Here is a 22,909-nt window from a genome sequence, read left to right as displayed (position 1 = left end):
GCCCAGGATGATTCACAAACAAACGAAACGAACAGACAAAACAACCCCACAGGAAATCGAAAGACATAGCAGTGTCTTTATTACTACAATAAAAGTAAGTGTCTTGGAACATTTGCGTGTTGAGTGCTCCGTGGGCAGGTGGAGAGACAATATGCGCTTATTGAATGCCTACTTGATGGCATGAAAGACTATGCTAGGAACCAGGCAGAAGCCGAGTCCTTAATGACAGTTAAAGCTAGGCTGCCTTCCTCCCATCCTCACCTGAGCCTCTTTGCAAGGCTACCCGTTCCTCAGATAGACAAGAACAAGGGATGAAGGGACAAGCAAAAGATGATGATGGAAGATAGTATCTTGGGATGCTTTCAGTTACACCTGGTCTTCCTCCGCTTCCAAAAAAGAGGCAGACTGGCATTTTGTTTCCTCTAACGCCATGTGCCTGACTGAAAGCAATTTATGGATCCTTCCCGGACTCAGTCCCAGAACACAGAAGCTGCCATTAAAGTGGTCTAAATGACGGATCTGTGGCCTTGTGGGGACCTCCAGAAGAGTTCCAGATCAAATCAGCTGTCCTTCAGGGGCTGGCTGTAGCTCACTCCTGTTTAGAACAATTTGAGCCTTCCATCATTAGGGCCGGAGGGCCTGTTGGTGGAGGAGGTTGAGTCTAAAACTTGAGAGCTGCACTCTTGTTGTCTCGGATCAAAAAACGAAGTGGCTGAGAGGAGAAATCGACCCATTGTGGTCGCACACTCAGAGCATCTGTGTGCCCTCTGGGTTCTTGGATTCTTTCCCTCCCTTCAGAGCAAATGTATGGCACTCACTCAGCAAACTGCGCTTTGATAGTTCTTAACTGGGATCTCCAACTGTGTCATGCCGGAGGATGAGAAAAACTGGTGAAAATCTTGAGTTGACACCTGAGATCTGTGCTATTGGGCTCTGTGGTGAGATTGCTGAGGCACAGAGTCATTGAGACAGCTGTTGTAATCCCCTCAATGGAAGGGGAACCGCCTTCCAAGATGTTGAGGAAATTCCCTACATTTACAAACACAGTTATGTAGGGCATCATCAGGAGAGAGAGTGGCAGGTGGAAAGGCAGGGTGGGAAGGAATAGAGGCAGGCAACATGTAAGTCTCAGTCAACATGTAAGTCGAGGAACAGATAACGTGGGAAGGATGGAGAAGAAGGTTCAGTGGTTGATCTGTCCTAAGTTATTCACCTGAGGTTCAGTCATAAATTCTCTGAAGTTTGGGCCAGTTCTCTATGTCAGTTCTCTACACACTGGAGATGGTTTTAGAAGCCCAGTGGGCGGAAGCAGTCTTTGGCGGGAACTGGCTAAAGGCTATGGACAGATCAAGCAACCAGGGGACCAAGCATTCTGTACTGCTGGTATTTCAACAATATGATAGGATCCAGTCTGGACTGAGCCATTTCCTTTCCTAGCCTTTTACTATGGTATGCTCCGTGGGCAAGGGTCATGGTTCAGGAAATGCACCATCTGTGTGCTCGCTCCTCCGCCTGATAATGGTCTGTGTATCTTGCTCCTTACCAGAAAGTCTTTGAGAAAGTGGGAGTGGCAGCAAAGCTCCTGCAATAGTCATAGGACTTTCATCCCAGTGTTTTCTTACTTTACACCCTCACTGTTTTGAAGACAGGGTCTCACTAGGTAGCCATGACTGGCTGGTCTAGAACATGCTGTGTAGACCAAGCTGGCCTCAAACTCACAGAGATCTGCCTCCCTTTGCCTCCAGAGGCTGAGAGTAGAGTCACTTTTCTTCTACTGTTAATAGTAAAAGTGTATTTAAATAGTTGGATTTCTTTTAAAATAATAATTGCGTTTATTCGAGGAGAATTTAAGACAGTGTATCTTGACCATATTCAGCCTCCTCTCCCAACTCCTCCCAGATCCTCCACCATCTCCCTACCACCCAATCCCCCCTCCCCATGGTTTTCTTATATGCTTGTACCATCTATATTCATTGGGTGATCTTCGGCCATTGACCAGAATTAATTTGTAGGAGGCCATTGCTTTGCACTAGGCTTCGGCAGTGGTTCCCATCAGGCCAAACAGATATGGAGCCCTTGTTGTGGGGTGTTCACCAGAGAAGAGTACTCAGACACGGGTTTAGGCCAATAGCAAGTCTTTATTTGCTGGCTGGGCACTACACTGAGTGTTTGGAATCCCAGTGTAGTACCAAGCCTTTCTCGGGGTGAGTTTTTAAGTACCCCCCCCCCCTATACAAAGACCAAATTCTGTTGACATACTTTAGTTAACAAGAACAATTAGCTGAAAGTGGAACTATAGAAGACAAAAAGCAGGGTTAGTAAATTTAGAGACTTTCCCAGAACTATAGACTTTGATGCATTAGTCTTTGTTTTAGTTTTGGCAGGTGGTGCTGTCTATGTGCTAAGTTGGATGACCCGAATGGTACTTCCATCATGGAGTCAGTTGTGCTAAGGTCTGAAGGTCTACCTTAGTCTGGGGCCCTGTTATAGTCATTGTGTGAAGGAAGCTAGCCAACTTGGGAGTAGATGCTTGTACCACACAGCCAAGTGCAGGTTACAGCTGCTGACCTTCTGTCTTCATGGGCAGGCCCCTGACTCAGCTAGGGTAGGGGTTCACCTCTGTGCTCCACTTCTGTTTAATGCATCCAACTCTGGCCCTGCTGCACTGTCAGCCATCTGTGAGCTTGTTTCTGCGCTGAGGGGTGCTGAGTTCTAGAATCATCCATGAAAGCCAATTAAGATCTTGAAGTTGGTTGTAACCTGTCTTTTGACTGTGCCACGTGAGTGATGACATTTAGATGAGCAGGTTTAATCATTTCAGGAGGCTGAAAGTTACCCAGACACTGGGTGCCTGTGGCACCTTTACACCTGACAGAAGAAAATGAACATTGGAACCATGTTCTCCAGGAGCGACCTTGGTTCCATTTACCCCGGCTCTGCAGAGCACCCGGAAGGGGAAAGCACAGTGCATCCAGTAAAGACCTGGGAAATGCCACAGTTTGTACTTCTAGAAAGGGTGTTCATCTGAAGGCACAATTGTGAGAAGATACACATAAGCCGTATTACCACCCAGGATCCCATACTTCACTGCGTAAGCTTACATTTTTCTTTGATAATGGGAAAAGGTGAGAAATGGCTTTTCCAAGGATGACTGGGTTGCATTGTGATTTTTGAAAATTATGCTTTGATTGTTCTCACAATATGCTCTGTGCCTATCTCTTCAAAACTGCTGGAGCCTGGAAAGTACATGCTTTGATAATGCTCAGGGGAAGGGCAGACTGGGTCCAGCTTCTGACGGAGAGGGTGAAAAGCACAGAAAAGACTGTGTGACTCGAGACACTTCAAATGAAATATACCTCTTACTGTATATTTGCTGTATATGTGCTGTGCAGATGTCTGAGGTACCAGATTCAGCATTTGAAAAATGCTTCATTTTCTCTTCCCAGGCCCTAGAGCTTTATCCCTCTGAATTATTAGTGTCACTCACAATCTTATCAGAACATCTATATTGGCTCTCTGTAGAGATCAGTTTTTCAAAATAATCACCCTCTTTACCACAAGACAGCAGATAACTCATTGCGTGGATAGAGCCCTGCAGCTAGGAAGGAAACACTCTCCTCTGGGCCACCATAGCACTCGGTACCAGGAGCCTTTGGCCTGTGGTTTTCTATTGGTAAACAGTGATCCAGCTGCTGACACTTCAATGCGTTATTCTGGGGAATTGATGTCTTCCTTAAGTTATTATTCACCTAAGCAATAGCTATTTACCAAACACTTAGGAAATGGAAACTCCTTGGTATATGATGGTAAGAATGGTCGCATACACAGGCAGGGTGTGTCTGACTCACAGAAGCCTATGATAGAACAGCAAAGGAAGACATCAAACAAGGAAATGAAAAATTCCCTAAGGGCATTATGACCAGAGGAGAATCTGACACCAGGGGACATAGCAGCAGCACACACCTTGTGTTGGCTGGGAAGGGAAGCCAGAGAAGCTCCCCCAGGACAAACTGGGAGGAAACCAAGGCAGGAGTAGCTGAAGAGAAGAAGAAGCCCCGAGGCGGGGGTGGGGGGTGGGGGGCGGGTTGCAGAGGCAGGGGAATGTCTGCCTAACTCTCCCAAGGAGCTGTGAGAGATACACCAAAGAGATGGGGCTCCTTCCTGGTGAAGTAACACCGCTGATAAGAAATACCAGGATTGCTTTTTTCACAAGGCTGACATTAGAAAGATTATTAAGGTTGGACCATAACAATTTTTGAGAGTGGAGAACACAATTTACTTTGAGGGCTTAAGAAGTCATTAGGGCTTTTGAGGCAAGAGAATTAAAAGGTCTAGATGACTTTTCACAGTGTCATTCTGGCAGTTGAATAGAGAGAGAGTCAAGGGGAAAGGGACTTCCCAGTTGTCTAGAAAGATTTAAAAAATGGCTTAAGTGATAATAATGAATTAATCTATTACATTTATAGCCTTGGAAGTAAGTTTTTTCATGGACTATTTGTTTGGCAGGTTTTGGATAAAAGTAGTAGGAAATGTATTACTGAGTTTGTAAGTTTTCAAAACATAGAAAAGGGTCATGTGGGAGGGACCGTGGAGTGCGGTAATTCGGCTTCTCTCATTTTGCTTTGTGGACAAATAGATCGTTTAATCATCTCTCTACTGGTCCATCGATTTTTGACACATCTCAAAGGAAAAACACCCTTCAGTACTCACACAGTTCTCTGGGAATCCATGGTTTTTAGAACCCATTTTCCCCTTTTGTAATATGTATCTGAAATATATCCATTTAAATATGCCATTTGATGGGCTTGACAAATGACAGGCTTGTGTACACCCCACACTGTCTTGGTCCTCCCGCTTTGGGCCTCCAATGACACATCCTGGTATTCTCAGTATTACCTTACAGGTTTCCAGTCTGTCCTCTCTCTTTTCTCCGGCTTGGATGATCTGCAGGTAACAATTCACTTTCCTGTACCTTTGGTGTTCTGCTGCTGTCTATTTTCACGAATTTTTCTGAAATCTCAGTTTTACATTTTTCAATTCTAGAATTTCTTTTAACTTTTTGTTATAGTTTTCCTTTCTGTCAGATTTTCTTTCATTTTTATGATGAATTATTTTCTTGTAATATTGTGCAAAATTAAATAGTCTCTTTAAAATCCTTATCTGCTAATTTCAAGAGCTGGATTGGGAGTCTCCCTTTATTTCCTTTTGGGTTGATAATGTTCATATTCTTCTATCTCACTGTACATACAGTGGTTCTGGATTGTATCTTGGATATATGGATAATATTTTATGTAGGTTGTTGTTTGTTTTTGGTTTTTTGGGGGCCTGCCACCCAGTTCCCAAATAAATTCACACACAGAGCCTTATTCTTACTTATGACTGCCTGGCCCTAGCTTGGCTTAGTTTCTTGCCAGCTTTCCTTATTTTAAATTATCCCATCTACCTTTTGCCTCTGGGCTTTTCCCATTCTCTTACTTCAGTAAATCTTACTCTTACTCTGTGGCTGGCTGTGTAGCTGGCTCCTGGAGTCCTCTTCCTTCTCTGGCTACTTCTTTCTTCTGTATCTTCTCTCTGCCTGCCTGTTGCTTGAATTTTCTCCAGCCCCGCCCAGGCCGGCAGCCACTTAGACTCAAATAAACACACAGATGCTTATGTTATTTAAACCATTTGGCCTAATGGCTCAGGCTTCTTGCTATCTAGTTTTTATATCTTAAATTAACCCATTTCTATTAATCTATAAGTTGCCATGTGGCTCGTGGCTTACCCGTATCTTAACATCTGCTTCTCATGGAGGCTGGCAGCATCTCCTGACTCAGCTTTCCACCTCCCAGAATTCTCCTCTCTCCTTATCCCGCCTATACTATACTTCCTGCCTGGCTACTGGCCAATCAGTGTTTTATTTATCAATCAATCAGAGGAACACATTCACAGCATCCCCAGCACCTGCCAGCCCTGCCTATCCTTTCTCCTGCTTTGCTATTGGCTGTTCAGCTCTTTATTAGACCAATCAGGTGTTTTAGACAGGCACAGTAACACGGCTTTACAGAGTTAAACAAATGCAGCATAAACAAAAGTAACACACCTTAAAATAATATTCTACAACAGTAGATTCTGGATTCTTTTACCTTCTTCAGAAGAGTGCTATTTTATCAGCTGAATTTATGAATGATGAAGACTGGACTAAAATGTCTTGTTGATTTTACTATGATTTTATAGTAATTCATTTCTTTCCCATGGTGGAAGATGGAAACAGTGGAGAGATTCTGATATCATTTCAGCTTTTAACAGAGCCTTTTTTTTTTTTTTTTTTGGACTGCTTGAAATCTTCAGGAGTCAGCTAAAGATTTGGGCAGAACTTATCCACTGAGATTTCGGTTCTGCTCTTTTGGCTGTCATATTCCCTGGACGCCTCCCTTCACTCTCCAGGGATGTGGCTCCAACAAACTGTCTTCTGGCTCTTTCAGTCCCTCAGTAAGTGTGAATGTCCTCACTGAGTTCTAACTGTATAGAATTACACAAAATGGTAGAATGCGTTTCAGGTTCAAAGGCTGACAAGTGAGAAGCACTCCTTGTTAACATTCTCAAAGTGTCAGCTCACTCCACTCTCTGTCTGCTTTCTGGCTATTCCATAGCGCCTTCAGAAAACAGTTTTTATTTTGCTCAGAATTTAATACTGTTACCTGAAGCTAGTCCAAAAAGAGCCACCTAGTTAAACCTAAAAATTTCAACTTCTGTTCTCAGACGTGTATACGTATCAGCTCATTCATTTTCACAACCCAATCAGTATCTTAATCCACTCTGGTAGTTAGTTTTCTCTTGCTTCAATAAGACACCATGACCAAGGCAACTTACAGAAGGCAGGGTTTATTTGGAGCCTGTGGTTCCAGAGAGGTAAGAGTCCATTGCCCTCATGGCATGGATGCTGGCAGCAGGCAGGCAGACGTGGTGCTGGAGCAATAGCTGAGAGCACACATCTCATCTACAAACAGGAAGCAGAGAGAGCTAACTGGGGATGTCATGTAGCTTTTGAAACCTCAAAACCTACCCCCAGTAACACACTTCCTCTTGCAAAGCCACACCTCATAATCCTTCCCACACAGTACCCCCAGCAAAGTATTCAAATGCCCAAGACTATAAGGGGCGTCTTCACACCACCACAGTTATACTGTTGTATACACAAGGAAACTGATGCTTAGAGAAATTAAGTCACTTTCAGATCATATTGCTAGTTGAATACAGAAACTCAAGAGACAGATCTGCAAGCATTTCTTAAAAGTGAGAGGTTGGTGGTTGGCACAGAAACAAGTGGACAGACCTGAAAACCATCAGTTTTGTGGTTGGACTGTCCAGTGTCCCTTGTAGGCTCATGAGTCTGAACACTTGGTCCCCTGGTGGCATTGTTTGGGGAGGCTGTGGGACTTGGGGCAGAACCTTGCTGGGGGGAAGTGGATGTCGAGGGATGGGCTTTGAGGTTTTATAGTCTCCCCCACTTCTGGTTCGCTCCTTGCTTTCTGTTTAGGCAATGTAATCAGCCAGCCTCCTGCTGCCATGCCGTCCCCACCGCAATGGACTGTGTCTCTTCAAACCGTAAGTCAAAACACGTCTTCCCTTTAATTGTTCCTTGTTAGGTATTGTGTCCCATGAAGGAGAAAAGAAACTAATGCCAAGAAGAGATTGGAATTTTTCTGAAACGGGGAGAGACTGAGTCTGAGAGAGTGACGGAAAGAAAGAATCTAAATATGAATTCCATGTTGGCCAACAAGATCCATGGCGACCTAAGTTCTGGATGTAATAAAAACTGGAAAAAACAAACAAACAAACAAACAAACAAACAAACAAGATTTTGTTGTTATTTAGAAGGAGTGGGTGAAACAGTATTATAGACCTCTTAAGTCTGAGCGTCCTCTACACATTTTAGTCGAGTTTGCCAGAATACAAACTTGGAGCTTGGGGTGGGCTGGTTCATGCTGGAAGCGCAACTTGCGCATCCTCAGCATATGGATGCCCTTTAACGCTGTTGGGCTTCACGAGATAACGAAGGCAGAAATACAGACCGAGAACAGATGGCGGCTTTTCTGGACATTTCGCTTAAAAGGTAGCAGAAGAATTTGGCAAGAGAACCCAAGGAGGAGCAGCCAGTGATTCTAAAGGAAAACCAGGAGAGCACAGTGTCACGAAAGCCAAGAGAAGAGAAAATGTTGAGAAGAAGGAGGTGGTAATGTGTGAAACTGCTGGGAGGCTGAGAAGGACAGGACCGGGTCCAGAGAAGTCACCAGGGGAGAATGACAGCTGGAATGCAGATGGGAGTAGCTTGAGAAGTCAGTGTTTGAATGAGGGCGTGGAAGGAGCAGAGCCTGAATCTTTATTAATAATGTTTGTTGTGAATTGAGAGCAGGGGAAAGAGGAATTTTTTTATGTAAATAGAAATGATATAGTAGGGGGAGATACTTATCAGCCTTAATCATTAACCCAAGGCAGTCAATTCGGCTTCTACATGTTTGAACCAAATGGAATTTGTCGTTGTGCACCTGACCCAGTTCACTTAGTATAATGTCCTTCAGTTTATCCCTGATCCTGATCTCAGAGAGGTGGAGAGCAGAGTGCTGGATACCAGGACTTGGGAAGAGGGTGGAGGCAGGGGAAGATGGACAGAGGGTTGTTTGTGGTATAAGGGTACAGCCAGACAGGAGTGATAACCTCTACTATCCAGCAGCACAGTAGGATAATGATGGCTGATAACAATTGATGACCTATTCAGCATGACAAGCACAGGAGAACATTGGAATACTCCTAACATAAAGAGATGATAAATGTCTGAGAGCAGGGCCAGCTACCCTGATCTGATTGTACACATTGTACAACATCTATTGCAATGTCACACTGCAGCCCATAAATGTACTCAATTACCGTGTGCCAATTGAAAATAAAAATATATTTTAAGATAGCTGCCTTGGTCAATTTGTTGAATTGTTTTGAAATAGCAAATGATGTATTCAAAACTGCTCCTTAGAGAACAAGCTGTGCTTGAATTGTTTTAGGCATATGCTTTTTCTGAAGTTATAGTCCTTAGGAAGTATATTTGTCTGACACAACGATTCCTGATGGCCGAGAGCCACACTGTCTCTGACTCCTTGTAAGTGGTGTCACGTAAGACTTGATGTTTAGTGAGTGCTTTCTCCAAAGTGACTTCCTCTGGAGCTTCAGGGAGTTGTCTCAGTCCTCTAGACTTCACTTGCCTCGTTTTTGAAAATTGATGGCACATGATGAAATATTTGCTGTCAGAGAGGTTCAAGCATAGTACTAAATGGAAACCAGGTTTTTGTTGTTATGCTGGGTTTTGTTTCTTTTTAAATAACATATTGATGGCAGGAGAGGTGGCTCAGGAGTTGAGAGGGCATGGTGCTCTTGTAGAAGACCAGCGTTCTGGTCATCCACACCCTCTGACTCACAACAGTCTGTATCTCCAGCTCTGGGGGTCTGATACCCTCTTCTAGCCTCTGCATGCACTGTACTCAGGTGCACAGACTTATACACACACACGGTAGAGGATAATGACAGCCGAGAGCAGTAGATTCGATGTTCAAAATAGCCAGTAGAGGGGAACTTTAGGGGCATGGACATAGCTCAGTGGTAGACTCCATGCTAAACATGTGCATGGTCCCAGGTTCAAGACCAACACTGTTTCAAGAAAGACCAAGGAGACAAGCAAACCTCAGCACATAATATAGAATTTCACGGTTGCAAAAATGATAGACAAGTATTCAGAGACTTCATTCAATCATTTATCATATATTATTTAATGACTGAAATTATTTGAAATCAAATATCAAGGTTTAATGTGAAATAATAAAACCTAAAACACGATCACGCAAAGCCATGTGAAACCAGGTAAGGCTATTTTCAACTCTAAAGAACAAATCTGATAATTTGCAAGAGGATAGATATCAAAGCAAGATGGCCCACATAGCAGGTGTTTGATTTGCATCTGGGCCCGGACCTGTAACGAACCATGTTAATGCATTTGTTCCTAGTGCTCTGGGGTGAAGCAAAAAGTCAGACTGCATCCAGCTGCCTTCCTGTGCTCTCCTGAAAGTCCTCACTTTCTCTCTCTCTCTCTCTCTCTCTCTCTCTCTCTCTCTCTCTCTCTCTCTCTCTCTCTTTAATATCCCCACTTTCTATCCTCCACAGAATCTCCCTGTTCTTCTCCATGACCACCACCAACAGCTCAGTTTCCCGACACATTCCCACAAATGGCTTCTTGGGGCTCTGTTTCTGACTAGTTTCATTAGTCAAAACCCCATTCCTTCCCCTGATTCTCATCTTGGTCCACAGAGTCCCGAGTCTTGGCTCAGTGTCAGCTGCTGCTGGCTGCCCGGCTCCGCATTACCAACGCCACTCTTCTGGATGGATGGCTTTGTCCCTCTGGACCCGCAGTGGCCGCTGGTTGTAATGTGTCCTGGCACCCTTGTTAGTACCTGCCACTTGGAACACTGCACCTTGGCGTGTCTCAGTGCTCTGGTATTCTTTGAGATTGTCCCTTATGGGCTTTATAAGAAACTGGCAACTGTGTTTACTCCATGGCTGGGAAGAAAGTTTTTAAAATCACAGTTTAAAAAAAAAAAACTCATAATTTAAATAGTCTTTTTTCCCCCTCTCTTTTAAATGTCATGTGAAGGTGAAGGGGTGGTAGACCATTTCTGTTTGTTGTGTGTTAAACACAGGCCCGCCCCTTCTCCTTTGCCCTGGTTAGTGCAGTCCTGCCTACCTTCAAGGTCCTTCTTGAGTCGGAACCACCCAGCAGCCTTCCTTATCAGCCTGACCTTGGGGATTTGTCCTTTTCTGTGCCCCGATAACACACAAGGTCTGCTGGAGTTCTTCAAACATGGCCTGCCCTTCCTATCTGAGTTTTGTCTTTCAGACTGTGGCCTTTCTTCTTCCACTCATCTGCTCAAAGGGAAGCCTTTTCAGTCCCAAGGCCCAGAGTCTTGGCTCCAGGACTGTTTAGCTGTTTCAGGTCACTTGTCATCAGGATGCCGTAGACTTCACCTAATTTACATTCCGACACTGAACAGTGAAGTAGTCAATTATTTATTTAAACCCCGTTCTTAGAAGCGCTTCAGGGTGTTATGAAAATGCTGGGTCTTGCCATGCAATTTCTGGAAAAGTTCCCCTTCAGACGCAATAAGGGAGTTTAGGTTGGAAAAAGGAATTGGCCTGAGCTGGTTGCATGTCTGGAGGAGTGCTCCCGGCAAGAGCAACAGCATGTGGGTGGACGCTGAGCGAGCAAGAAGCATGGGGTGTAGTATCGGGACTGAAAGATGGAATGCATGCAGCTGGAACACAATGGCCGATGAGCACAGAGCTCCAAAGAGCAGGGCCTAGCTTCGGTGCTGGCCATTTTCCTATGGTCACGTGCCTGTATTCCAGAGAGCGGGATCCATACATGCTAATCATTCAGAGAACACGGATAAAGGGATTGATTGGTTTAGGCACCAAAATAAAGTAGTTTGGGGGTCAGTGATATATCAAAGATCACTCAGGAAAGGAGACGCTGCCTTAGGCATTAGACCGCCAGGATTTAGTGTGAGGAGCTGCTAGATCAGGCACCGGGGAAATGAAAAGCTGAAGAGGGGCTGTGGACAGTAACAAGGGGGCGCTATTAAAAGCTGCTGCCTCTCCGGACCAGAATCTTAAACTTTGTGTTCCACGTCTCTCTTATCTAGTCCTTCACAAGCCCCTATTTTTAGGATTCCAGCAGGTGCTATGTCTGAGGAGCTCTAAAATGCTGGGAAGCTTCCCCAGCCAGTGCTGTATTTCTAACAGAATGCATTCAGATTACTGGGAGAATTCTGGAAATGAAACAAGAGGCCGAAACCAACCGCCTACCCCGGGATGGAGGACCATGGCCAAGGCAAACACAGAACAGGTGAAAAGAGGAAAATCTACCTCTGAGTCTCCCTCTAGCGGCCACTGTTGGTAGTAACTAACAGGATGCTGCCGGAGTGCCACCCCAAGCAGCACATTAGGAAGCATAGAAGGGTGTGTGAAAACTTTCATTTTTATGAGTTTTCAGAAAAGATTGGCAGGATGGGGAGAACAGAAAAGGACAGGGAGGGCATTGAAAAGGGGCGACAGGGACAGAGAGAAAAGGCTGTCCTCAGATCTCTAAGTGCTCTGAGACCATTCAAAACACAGACACACACACACACACACACACACACACACACACACACGTAACCAATTGTCTTATTAAATAAGAAACACAGAACCAATGCAAAGAAGAAAGCCAAGAGATCAGAGCTAAGAGCCTTACCCGTCTGCTGCAGCTAGCCTCTTCAGCCAAGAGAGAGCTACTTCCTGTGTGTTTGTCTTTATATAGACTTTCTGTTCTGCCTTCTCATTGGTTATAAACCCAACCACATGACTGCCTCGTCACTGCCTGTCTGTACAGACCTCCAGGTCTTCTATGGTTGGTATTGAGATTAAAGGCACGTGTCTCCAATGCTGGCTGTATCCTTGACCACACAGAGATCTACCTAGCTCTGCCTACCAAGTGCTGAGATTAAAGGCGTGCACCATGAATGCCCAGCTCTGCTACGGCTTACTATTAGCTCTGACCCCCAGGCAACTTTATTTATTAACATACAAATAAAATCACAATTCAGTACAAATAAAATATCACCATACACGCACACACACACATACTCACTCACACACACACCACTGTATGTAATAATAATAGTAATAATGATAATAATAATAATAGTAATATAATAACAAACTGGCAGGGTATGAAGACAGACATGGCTAGCACAGGAAACCCTCAAGTGTGAATTTCATTTCTGCCTTTCTACCGGCATAGTAAATTACTTTGGAAGCCGTTGCAGAAAAGTCATTCCATGGACTCTTCCTATAGTAATAAGGATGGATTCTCTGTCTAATGCAGAAATAGACAAAACTTCTTTGTTTTCAGTCTCTGAATTGGAAAGCATGCATACACATGTTCACTGAATTATGTATATTAAACCTACTTAAATACAGATATTTTAAATTATTGATAAAGAGCAAAACCTTGTGAAATCTCACTGTTGGGCTTAAAGCTGTTGGAAACAAGGACCCAGACTCATTAAACAGAGATTTCAGGAGGAAGCATAGTCGGGTTTCACCTCCTGAAGGGTCTTAACCACTCACAGATCTCCTGCCGGGTACTCCAGGTAAAAGGAACATAGCTCTTCCATTTTCTTGAGGGCGGCTGTAAACTCCCTGTTTACCAGGCCCCAGCCTCTGCCTTAGGCTCGCAGAGAGCCGATCCTGACCTGGAAGCAACTCCCTTTCATCTTCTTTTTCTTTTCTCTGCCCTTTTATATTTTTTCCTTTTCCCTTCCTCCTTCCCGTCTTCCTCTCTTTAGCACTTAGAGAGAGTCTTGAAATATATGACTGGAAACATCAGGTGATTAGATTACATACAGGCCTCAGATTTGATGACATTCTTAGTTTTTCGGTTGTCAATTTCACACGTTCTAAAAGAATTTACCTGTCCATCACAGACACAGAGGTAGGTAAGGAATTGCTTTTTAGACCAAAGATAGCCCACAATGAATCTTAACTAGGCTCTGTATCTACATCGTTCCAGCCTCCCTACAAATAGTGACGTTCTGATCATTTCATGAGCCTTACATAAAATTCAGTTCTTCCCAGAAAATTCCATTCACACTGTAGGGTACAGGCTGGCCTTGAACTCACAGTAATCCTGCCTCAGCCTCTTAAGTCTTAGGATAGCAGATATGGACTACTATGCCGGGCTCAGAGACTTCGTTCTTTTTTTTTTTTTTTTAAAGATTTATTTATTTATTATGTATACAGTGAGTGTTCTGTCTGCAGGCCAGAAGAGGGAGCCAGATCTCATTGTAGATGGTTGTGAGCTACCATGTGGTTGCTGGGAATTGAACTCAGGACCTCTGGAAGAACAGCCAGTGCTCTTAACCTCTGAGCCATCTCTCCAGCCCTCGTTCTTATTCTCTGCTCATGAAATGGAAGATATCCTCGCCTAGCCCATTAACAATACTTTGCACACTTTCTCAATCCTTATAAATAAGGATATTCTTTCAAATAACGATGGTTCAGTGGTTAGGAGCATTGGCTGCTTGCAGAGACTCTGGTCTTGGCTCCCATCACTCACATGGTGGCTCACAACTATCTGTAACTCTGGTTCCAGAGCATCTGATGTCCTTTGCTGACCCCCATGGACACTATACACCCATGGTGTACAGATACATGCAGGTAAGACATTCATACACATAAATGAAAAAAAAATACTCCAAGCCCTTGGACCTGCCTCTACTGGATGTGCCTCCCCATGCCTTGCCTTTTCGTGGGGGTGGGGTGGGGGTGAATTGGGGGGGAGGCTGGGAGGGTGGGAGGAGGAAAGAAGGGGATCTTTGGTGTGTAAAATGAATGAAAAAACTTTTGTAATAAAAAGAAAAAAAAGAAAGCTGAGGCAGGAGGATTGCTTTGAGTTCAAGGCTAGCCTGAGCTACAGGGTGAGAGCCTGTCTCAAAAAGAGAGACAAACAAAAATGAACGAAAAACAACCAAACAAACTAAATTGGCTACTGTTTTGACAGCAAGTTGTCTGAATTCCAATCAGAAGCAAATTGATGTTTTAGTCATCTGAAGCAATTCTAACAAAAGTAACTTGATGATTTCATTAGCTATTTTGAAGCAATAAGAATGCACTATGTTAAGGATGTGTTTATGTGGAAGATCGATTGTGTGCACAAAGTGACTTGACAGGCCTTGATACACAAGCACTTTAGTTCTTCTATTTCAACTCCTGTACTTCTCCAGAGAACCAATAAGATGAATCCTTCGGTGTGAAAAGAACTCTAACCACAAACTGTAAGCACAAAATCACATATAAAAGGAGTGTTGAAATGTTATTGATTGTTCAAATGGACTCATTTGTCTGAAACAGTCCTTTCTCAGACATAATTCCTCCTATTACCTGTAATAATTATTGTTGTATTTTATCTGCTCTCTCTTTTCTGAAGCAATAATGACTTTGATGAAAGAAAATTTGTCCTACCTGCTAATTCCTCAATAATGGCTTATGCCTTCATTCTGTTGCTAAAATGGACGCAATCGAGGATTGCTGATAATCCATTGTTCACCTGGAAAAGCAAAACATGGTTTTATCAGAACAAAGGGAGTTCACAATAATTATAAATACGTTTATTTCTCAAAAAGAAACCCCGAGCTTGTTATGAAAGTTTCCAAGGTCACCCTCGACATTAATTTTAAAAATTCACTATCTGTTAGTGTTTATTTCTTTGCTAGTGACAGTATGAATTTGAGAAACATTGAAAAATCATAGTGCAAACACATAATATATTTTTGGTGAGTCTTTGAGTGCTACTTTTGACTTACTGTTTATTATCTGATGTCTTTTTATGGGATCTATTACCAGGTGAGAGACTAGCCCCAGTGGGTGGAGTAGAGATCGTATTGTAGAGTCGCTCACTTTAACAAGAGTACAGAACTAGGTAGCTCTCGTTAGCTTAGCGATATGTAAGTATTTATTAGAATTAAAGGACATGGTTATTATTTTTAATGGCACTTGTCCAAACAAAATGAAAAGCAATGAACAAAAAGCCAGGTAGATGTTTGTACCTTTGTTGATAGATAATCCTTAACTATTGGAACTATTGGCAACCAAATTCTATCTCTTCTCTCTCTCTAGTTGGGAGGGAAGCTATTCATCTCTTGCTTGCCCACAGACCCTCTGGAACTTTCCCACTCTATCACGATATTTTAACAGCATCCCAAGGCCATCCTGTCTCTGCTATGATGTCCTTTTTAGAGACAGGCTTTCTAACATATTTAGCGTCTTCCTTTAGTATCACTTAGCTTTCTCGCTGCCCAAGTTCTGTGTAGCTAGTCTCTAACTTTCTCCCACATGTTGTAAAGGCTGTCTTGGTTCACAAAGTTGCCATTCCTAAGAAGAGCGGTGGGACATTGGGACATGCCTACCCCTAATCATAGCACACTGATTTAGTAATCACATGTCCTTTAACCCAACTATGTGAAAACTTACTAGTTTTGTGTGCCCTGTCCTCAGGAAAATCACTTCGAAGTCCTTTTCTTCTTTGGAGGCAAATTGTTCATGTAGATTCTTATAAAACGAAATGTATATCAAGTCAGTTCCATAGCCAGCCTCACATGCATGGCCTCATATGCCTTCTTTTTGGTCCCATCTAGGTCATACACTCTAAGTTAAAAGTCTAACTAATATACGAATACATCTTTAAAAAGCTACATTTAACAACAAAAGTCAACAAAAACATGAAGTAATTTCAGTATGGGTTCCTATAAAAAACTACATTTAACAACAAAAGTCAACAAAAACATGAAGTAATTTCAGTATGGGTTCCTATAAAAAACTACATTTAACAACAGAAGTCAACAAAAACATGAAGTAATTTCAGTATCGGTTCCTATATTGGGGAAAACGATAACCGTGTAATTTTACTTCTTGTAACTGAACACGTTTAGAAAGCCCCTAACGGTAGCTCTTGGTACAGCAGAGTTTTGAGATCAGGTTTGAAACTTTACAAGAGTCAAAGAGGCTCCTTTTCCAGTTTTAGAGTTGCTGGGACATCGCCACTGGGCAGAGTTGAGGCTTAGGAGCCAAACTCTCCTTTAAACCGTAGAATTGGTGCTGTGAGCTTCGCGCAAAGCCTTGCAGTCTGTTCGGTACTATATGGGTATGGTGGAGGTTTACCTAGAAATACTAGACTCAATGTTTTAGTTGTGGCGGCTGAGCACAAGTCCGTGAGCTAAGACAACTGCAACAGGACAGGAAGGAAACCACTGAAGTGGACCAGCATCCCAGGGCACCCAGAGTTCCCACACTGTGCTGTGTTGGTACTGAGAAACCATGCTAACTGTAAGAAGACGTTGCTTCTCTCAGCTTGGTCGTTTGAAAGAAAAGCTAAAAACCGTGGGCTAAGACCTAAGAAGCAGAGTTCAGAGCGAGCAGTGGTTCCTAAAAGGAAAACCTGGACGCGCTGCTTAGAAAACAATCTATTGGCCCTATAAAGAAGATGCAGCGTCCTTTTGATTGGAATCTGACAAAGAAGTTTCTACCAGAGACATGTGGTTGACTACGTTAAGATGATCATAATTTCCCCTGACATTCCACAGTTAGGTAGGCACTGATTGGTTTTTGTATTCAAATATTTGGGCCAGGGTCTTACCACTCCAAATGTTGTATCTTGACATCCACGACCCATTTCCACCCAAGTCCTTTGCCTCCCACGGCAGCACAGCAGAGAGGTGGAAAGGGGGCCCACGGGGAACACTCAGAAGAGCCCATACGTTTGAGAAAGAGTCACACGTTTTCCATAAATCACATTCAAGTTATTCAAGAAACTGCTTGCCGCTGGAGTGGACAGTAACGGCTGTGGCGACGAGAGAGAAACAGTCTGAGGAGGCGAGTCCAGAAGACACTTAAGAGAAAATAAAAATGGGAGGGTCTCTGCCCTGCTTGTGCAAATTGGGGTTTGTAGCTTGAGCCTGCCAATGAATCTTTCTGGAGAAGTCTTTTGAGCTCCGTTCCTTGATTTTTTTTTTTCACCATGTTTTTTTTTTTTCTATTTATGTATTGTATGCCATATGAAACTGTGCTTTTTTGGATTTTTTCTTAATATTCAGTTTTGGAAAGTTTGCATTGTGCTACTACTGTTAAAGTCCATATTCACTTAATGAAACAAACTGAAAAGTATGGTGTGTCATGATTTTCGCACATCATAGTTTCATTGCAGAAATGAACCTGATTCTATTCTCTTTAACTCTGAAGGAACGTAGAAAGAAGGAGAATAAATTTGGTGGCAATTGTAGGATGAGATTGAGGTACACAGAGACGACATTTTTAAGTTGTCCTTCCGTATTCCTTCCCTCCTTAGCAACAGAAACCCCGGAGTTTGGGCTTTTAAACCTGCTGAGAATGAAGGCTGTGTTTCCCGTCTTGATTTTTAGCAATGCGTGGCCACATGCCTAAGCTCTGGCCAGTGGACCAGGGGCAAACGTGCACAGCTCCTCTGTTTTCCCAGGACGGACAAAGACGTGAGCTTGTGACTGGAAGTCTCTTCCCTTGGACTCCAGAGCACCACACCAATCCTAAGTATTCTACCTCTAGGTTTTTCTCTTCTATGAGGAAGGAGTAGGTTATTGATTTGTATAAGCCAATATTGTATTAGGTCTAATTTTTTGGAAGGACAAGATGGAATCCCAACCGATATGTAATTATTATAAATCTGGAGGTTGATGCTAACTTTTTTTTTCTTTTAAAATGATATCATACTTAATTCTAGAGTTTGAGATACTTTTTGGAGATCTTAAAACTTTAGACTGGGCTACCCCTATTCTAGTTGAAACAATGTTGTTGTGAAAACCAATACATGGTATTTTTTTTTTATTTATTTTACAACACCATTCAGTTCAACATAATAGCCACAGATTCCCCTGTTCTCCCCCTCTCGCCCCCCTCCCCCCAGCCCACCCCCCATTCCCACCTCCTCCAGATCAAGGTCTCTCCTGAGAACCAGGATCGACCTGGTAGACTCAGTCCAGGCAGGTCCATTCCCCCCTCCCAGACCGAGCCAAGTGTCCCTGCATAAGTCCCAGGATTCAAACAGCCAACTCATGCAACGAGTCCAGGACCCGGCACCAACACACAGCTGCCTCCCAAACAGATCAAGCCAAATGACTGTCTCACCCATTCAGGGGGCCTGATCCAGTTGGGGGCCCCTCAGCCTTTGGTTCATAGATCCTGTGCTTCCATTCATTTGGTTATTTGTCCCTGTGCTTTATCCAACCTTGGCTTCAACAATTCTCGCTCATATAAACCCTCTTCTTTCTCACTAATTAGACTCTCAGTGCTCCACCAGGGGCCCAGCCGTGGATGTCTGCATCCAGATTCCTCAGACCTTGGATGGGGTTTATGGCACAACTAACAGGGTGTCTGGCCATCCCATCACCAGAGTAGGTCAGTCCCGGCTGTCTCTCGACCATTGCCAGCAGTCTTTTGCGGGGGTATCTTTGTGGATCTCCGTGGGCCTCCCTAGCTCTCTGCTTCCTCCCCTTCTCATGTGGTCTTCATTTACCATGGTCTCCTATTCCTTGTTCTCCCTCTCTTTTCTTGATCCAGCTAGGATCTCCCACTCTCTTTCCCTCGACCGTCGCCCTTCATTGTTCCCACTCATGACCAGGCTGTTCATGTAGATCTCATCTATTTCTCCACATTTAAGGAATTGCTCAACATCCCTAATCATCAGGGAAATGCAAATCAAAACAACTCTGAGATACCACCTTACGCCTGTCAGAGTGGCTAAGATCAAAAACACTGAAGACACTTTATACTGGAGAGGTTGTGGAACTAGGGGAACTCTCCTCCACTGCTGGTGGGAATGCAAGCTTGTACAACCACTTTGGAAATCAATATGGCGCTTTCTTGGAAAATTGGGAATCAATCTCCCCCAAGATCCAGCTATACCACTCCTGGGCATATACCCAAGAAATGCTCAATCATACAACAAGAGCACTTGCTCAGCTATGTTCATATCAGCATTGTTTGTAATAGCCAAAACCTGGAAACAACCTAGATGCCCTTCAACTGAAGAATGGATAAATAAATTGTGGCACATATACACAATGGAATACTACTCAGCAGAGAAAAACAATGACATCATACGGTTTGCAGGCAAATGGATCGATCTAGAAAAAATCATCCTGAGTGAGGTAACCCAGACTCAGAAAGACAAATATGGTATGTACTCACTCATAGGAAGATGCTAGATGTGGAACAAGGATGACTGGATTGCTACTCACATCACCAGTGAGGCTACCTGGAAAACAGGACCCCAAAAATACATGGTATTTGATACATGACTAACTCAAGTGTTATTCAAGTTTCTAAGAATGGAGAAGTAAGTATGGAAATGGTCGTTTGATTTGAACTGTAAGTTCCCCATTTCTGAACAGAAGAGAACTTCTTTTCATGCTACATTTGTCCTTAATATCACTCCATATCAGACCAGAGCTCCCAGATTAACTAAGCTTTAGTATTTCTCTGTCTTACAGAGAAATACAATATTGGTTCTACTTAAATTCACTCTGTGTAAAGTGTTACTCTGGGCTGTGACTCATTCTTCATGATCTCTTTCCCAGTAGCCACAAGCTTGATAACCACACCATCGAGCCCAGCTGTGGGTCACTGGGAGTTGCCTGGGGTGTTGGCTTTAGACTCCTTGCTCTCCGTGTGCTTTGGCTGATTGGCACCAAGGGTAATCATTACAGCTATAGCTTCAGCTCCAATGATGCCACCGTCCCTTTGGATTGGACACTCATAATTGGTTTTTAAGACATCTTACTTCTGGTTTACTGTTAATATCTTTTGGCTTTGGTTAATTTGCCATTTATACTCTGAGTGAGTTTGACCAAGCCTCCCTCTCAGGGTTCTGCTGCTGTGGAATGAATATTCCTATCAAAACTCTGTTGAGATTTAATCTCTGCTGTGAGATAATAGATAGTAACAAGGTAGAAACTCAGACAGTGGTATTGGAAGGAGGACCTTGGAGGATTACATTAGGCAGAATAAAGGTGGAACAGGCTCTAGTTCAAATGGGACGATGGATTTTTCTATGAAGAGAGGAGATCCACGCTAGGACTCTCAGCCTTTGTTATTTTTTTTTTTTTTTTTTTTTTTTTTTTTTTTTTGGTTTTTCGAGACAGGGTTTCTCTGTGTAGCTTTACGCCTTTCCTGGAACTCACTCTGTAGCCCAGGCTGGCCTCGAACTCAGAGATCCGCCTGGCTCTGCCTCCCAAGTGCTGGGATTAAAGGCGTGCACCACCACCGCCCGGCTATTATTTTACTCCCAATGAAGCCCGGCTCTCATCAGAGACCCTGCACAAGCAACAAGGACCTCATCAGACGTATGGAACATCTCAAACTTCCTAGCCTTCACATGGGTGGGAAAAGCAAGTTTCCTTTCCTTATAACTTACTAGTTTGTGGTATTAAATCAAGGTAACAGAAAACAGAATAAGCTATCTGGTCATTGAAGAAACAGATGTAGTAGCATCCTGAGACTTGAAAGTATGGGGAAGGTTCGCCATTTTATTACAGGTGGCTCTTCTTTCTTCTGAGAAAAGATTCATGGTTGTCCACAGATGAGGGGATAAGGGGAAATATTTTAGGATCTAAGATGATCAAATCTGTATTCAAAAAATGTGTCCACCATCTGGAAGATAAACTTGAGGAGGAGGAGGTAAGTAAGAAAGTAATAACAGACAAGTAGCAGTTAAACTATCTGGATAGGAGATGGCTTGGGAGTTGAGTAGGGCAGTGTTATCACGTCTTTAATCCTAGCATTTGGGAGGCGGAAGATCTAGGACAGCCAGGGCTACACAGAGAAACCCTATCTCATAAAACCAAGCCAAACCAAACACAAACAAGCCAAAACAAGAAACAAAACAAAACAAAAAACAACAGCAACAACAACAACCAAACCAACAAACGAACAAAACAGGGGGCTGGAGAGGTGGCTCAGTGGTTAAGAGCACTGGCTGCTCTTGCAGAGGACCCATTCAATTCCCAATGCTCACAACCATCTGTAGCTCCAGTTCCAGGAGATCCAATGATCTTTTCTGGGTCTTCACAGGTACCAGGCACAAGGTACCCATGTGGCACACAGACATACGTGTGGCTAAAACACCCATACAGATAAAATATAATAAAGTTACCTTTTTAAAGGGATGGCAAAACTTAAGGCACTTATTAGAGCTGATACAGAGGAAGAATGATTTAGAAGGTTACCACAGATACAAGGACATGGAGATGGAAGGCATTGTGAAGGGAAAGGCAAAGAATCTCGAAGGACCCCAGATTAACATCTACTGTTGAGTTCCTATTTCTGTGATAAAACACCATGACCAAACACAGCTTGGGGAGGAGAGGGTTTATTTTGCTTACACTTTCACACTATAGTAACATCACCAAAGGAAGTCAAGACAGGAACTCAAAGCAGGAACCTGATGCAGGAGCTGATGCAGAGGCTATGGAGGAGTGTTGCTTACTGGCTTGCTTGCTCATGACTTGCTCATTTCTTATGGCACCCAGGACCACCAGCCCAGGGGTGGTGCTCCTCAGGAAGCTAGGCCCTCTCATATCAGTCAAGAAAATACCCTCATAGACTTTCCCACAAACCAAACTTTTCTCAGTTGAGGTTCCTTCTTTCCAAACGACTCTAGCTTGTGTCAAGTTGACATAAAACTGGCCAACACAATGTTTTAAGAAATCATTATGAGATTATCTATTCCTTGAAATAGCAAGAGGGGGTAGTTAGAGTGTAATTTATGTCAAAGATAATAAATTCAGCTTGGGCTACTCTTAGTTTGAGAGCTTTGGAATCACCTAGAAGAATATACTCAATAAGCACTTAAAAATCTAAAACAAGATGGAATTCATACCTAACACCATTAAAGAACCTGAGATCAGATGGGGCATGGGCCTAGGGGACAACCTACTATTATTCTGCTAAATGAACAATGACATGTTGATGTACCTACAGATCACTCAACCCTCATTAGAGAAGCTTATTCTTGCAATAGACAGAAATCAACACAGAGACACACAACTGGACAATGTGCCTCAGGAGCACTCAGTCCTAAATGGGATGTTAACACAGTCCGGGGGAGGACAGTCCCTGAGAATTGCTCCAGGATTGTGAATAGAAGATCTTGGAGTAGCAGGACTTCAGAAAACTTTTTTATCTGAGGGCATTTAGAAATAAGTTTCTATCTATCTGACAGGTAAATAAGGAAACACGTGCTTTCTGATGGTAGTTTTCTCTT

At 43.3% G+C, this 22,909-nt stretch overlaps 1 long non-coding RNA gene across 5 annotated transcripts in view; it reads left to right on the top strand.

Moving 5' to 3' along the window:
- Positions 1 to 22,909, top strand: part of LOC121821292 (uncharacterized) — a 133,535-nt gene that overhangs the window by 88,559 nt on the left and 22,067 nt on the right. For all 5 annotated transcript variants that reach the window (XR_006062020.2, XR_006062019.2, XR_013043325.1 and 2 more), the window contains 2 exons: positions 6,331 to 6,471; positions 7,520 to 7,587. This is a non-coding gene — a long non-coding RNA (uncharacterized LOC121821292). The remainder of the gene's footprint in view (positions 1 to 6,330; positions 6,472 to 7,519; positions 7,588 to 22,909) is intronic.

Source organism: Peromyscus maniculatus, chromosome 11, assembly GCF_049852395.1.
Source record: "Peromyscus maniculatus bairdii isolate BWxNUB_F1_BW_parent chromosome 11, HU_Pman_BW_mat_3.1, whole genome shotgun sequence".
Taxonomy (NCBI): Eukaryota; Metazoa; Chordata; class Mammalia; order Rodentia; family Cricetidae; genus Peromyscus; species Peromyscus maniculatus.
Note: the sequence above shows the minus strand (reverse complement) of the source record. Positions and strands in the feature narration are given on the sequence as shown.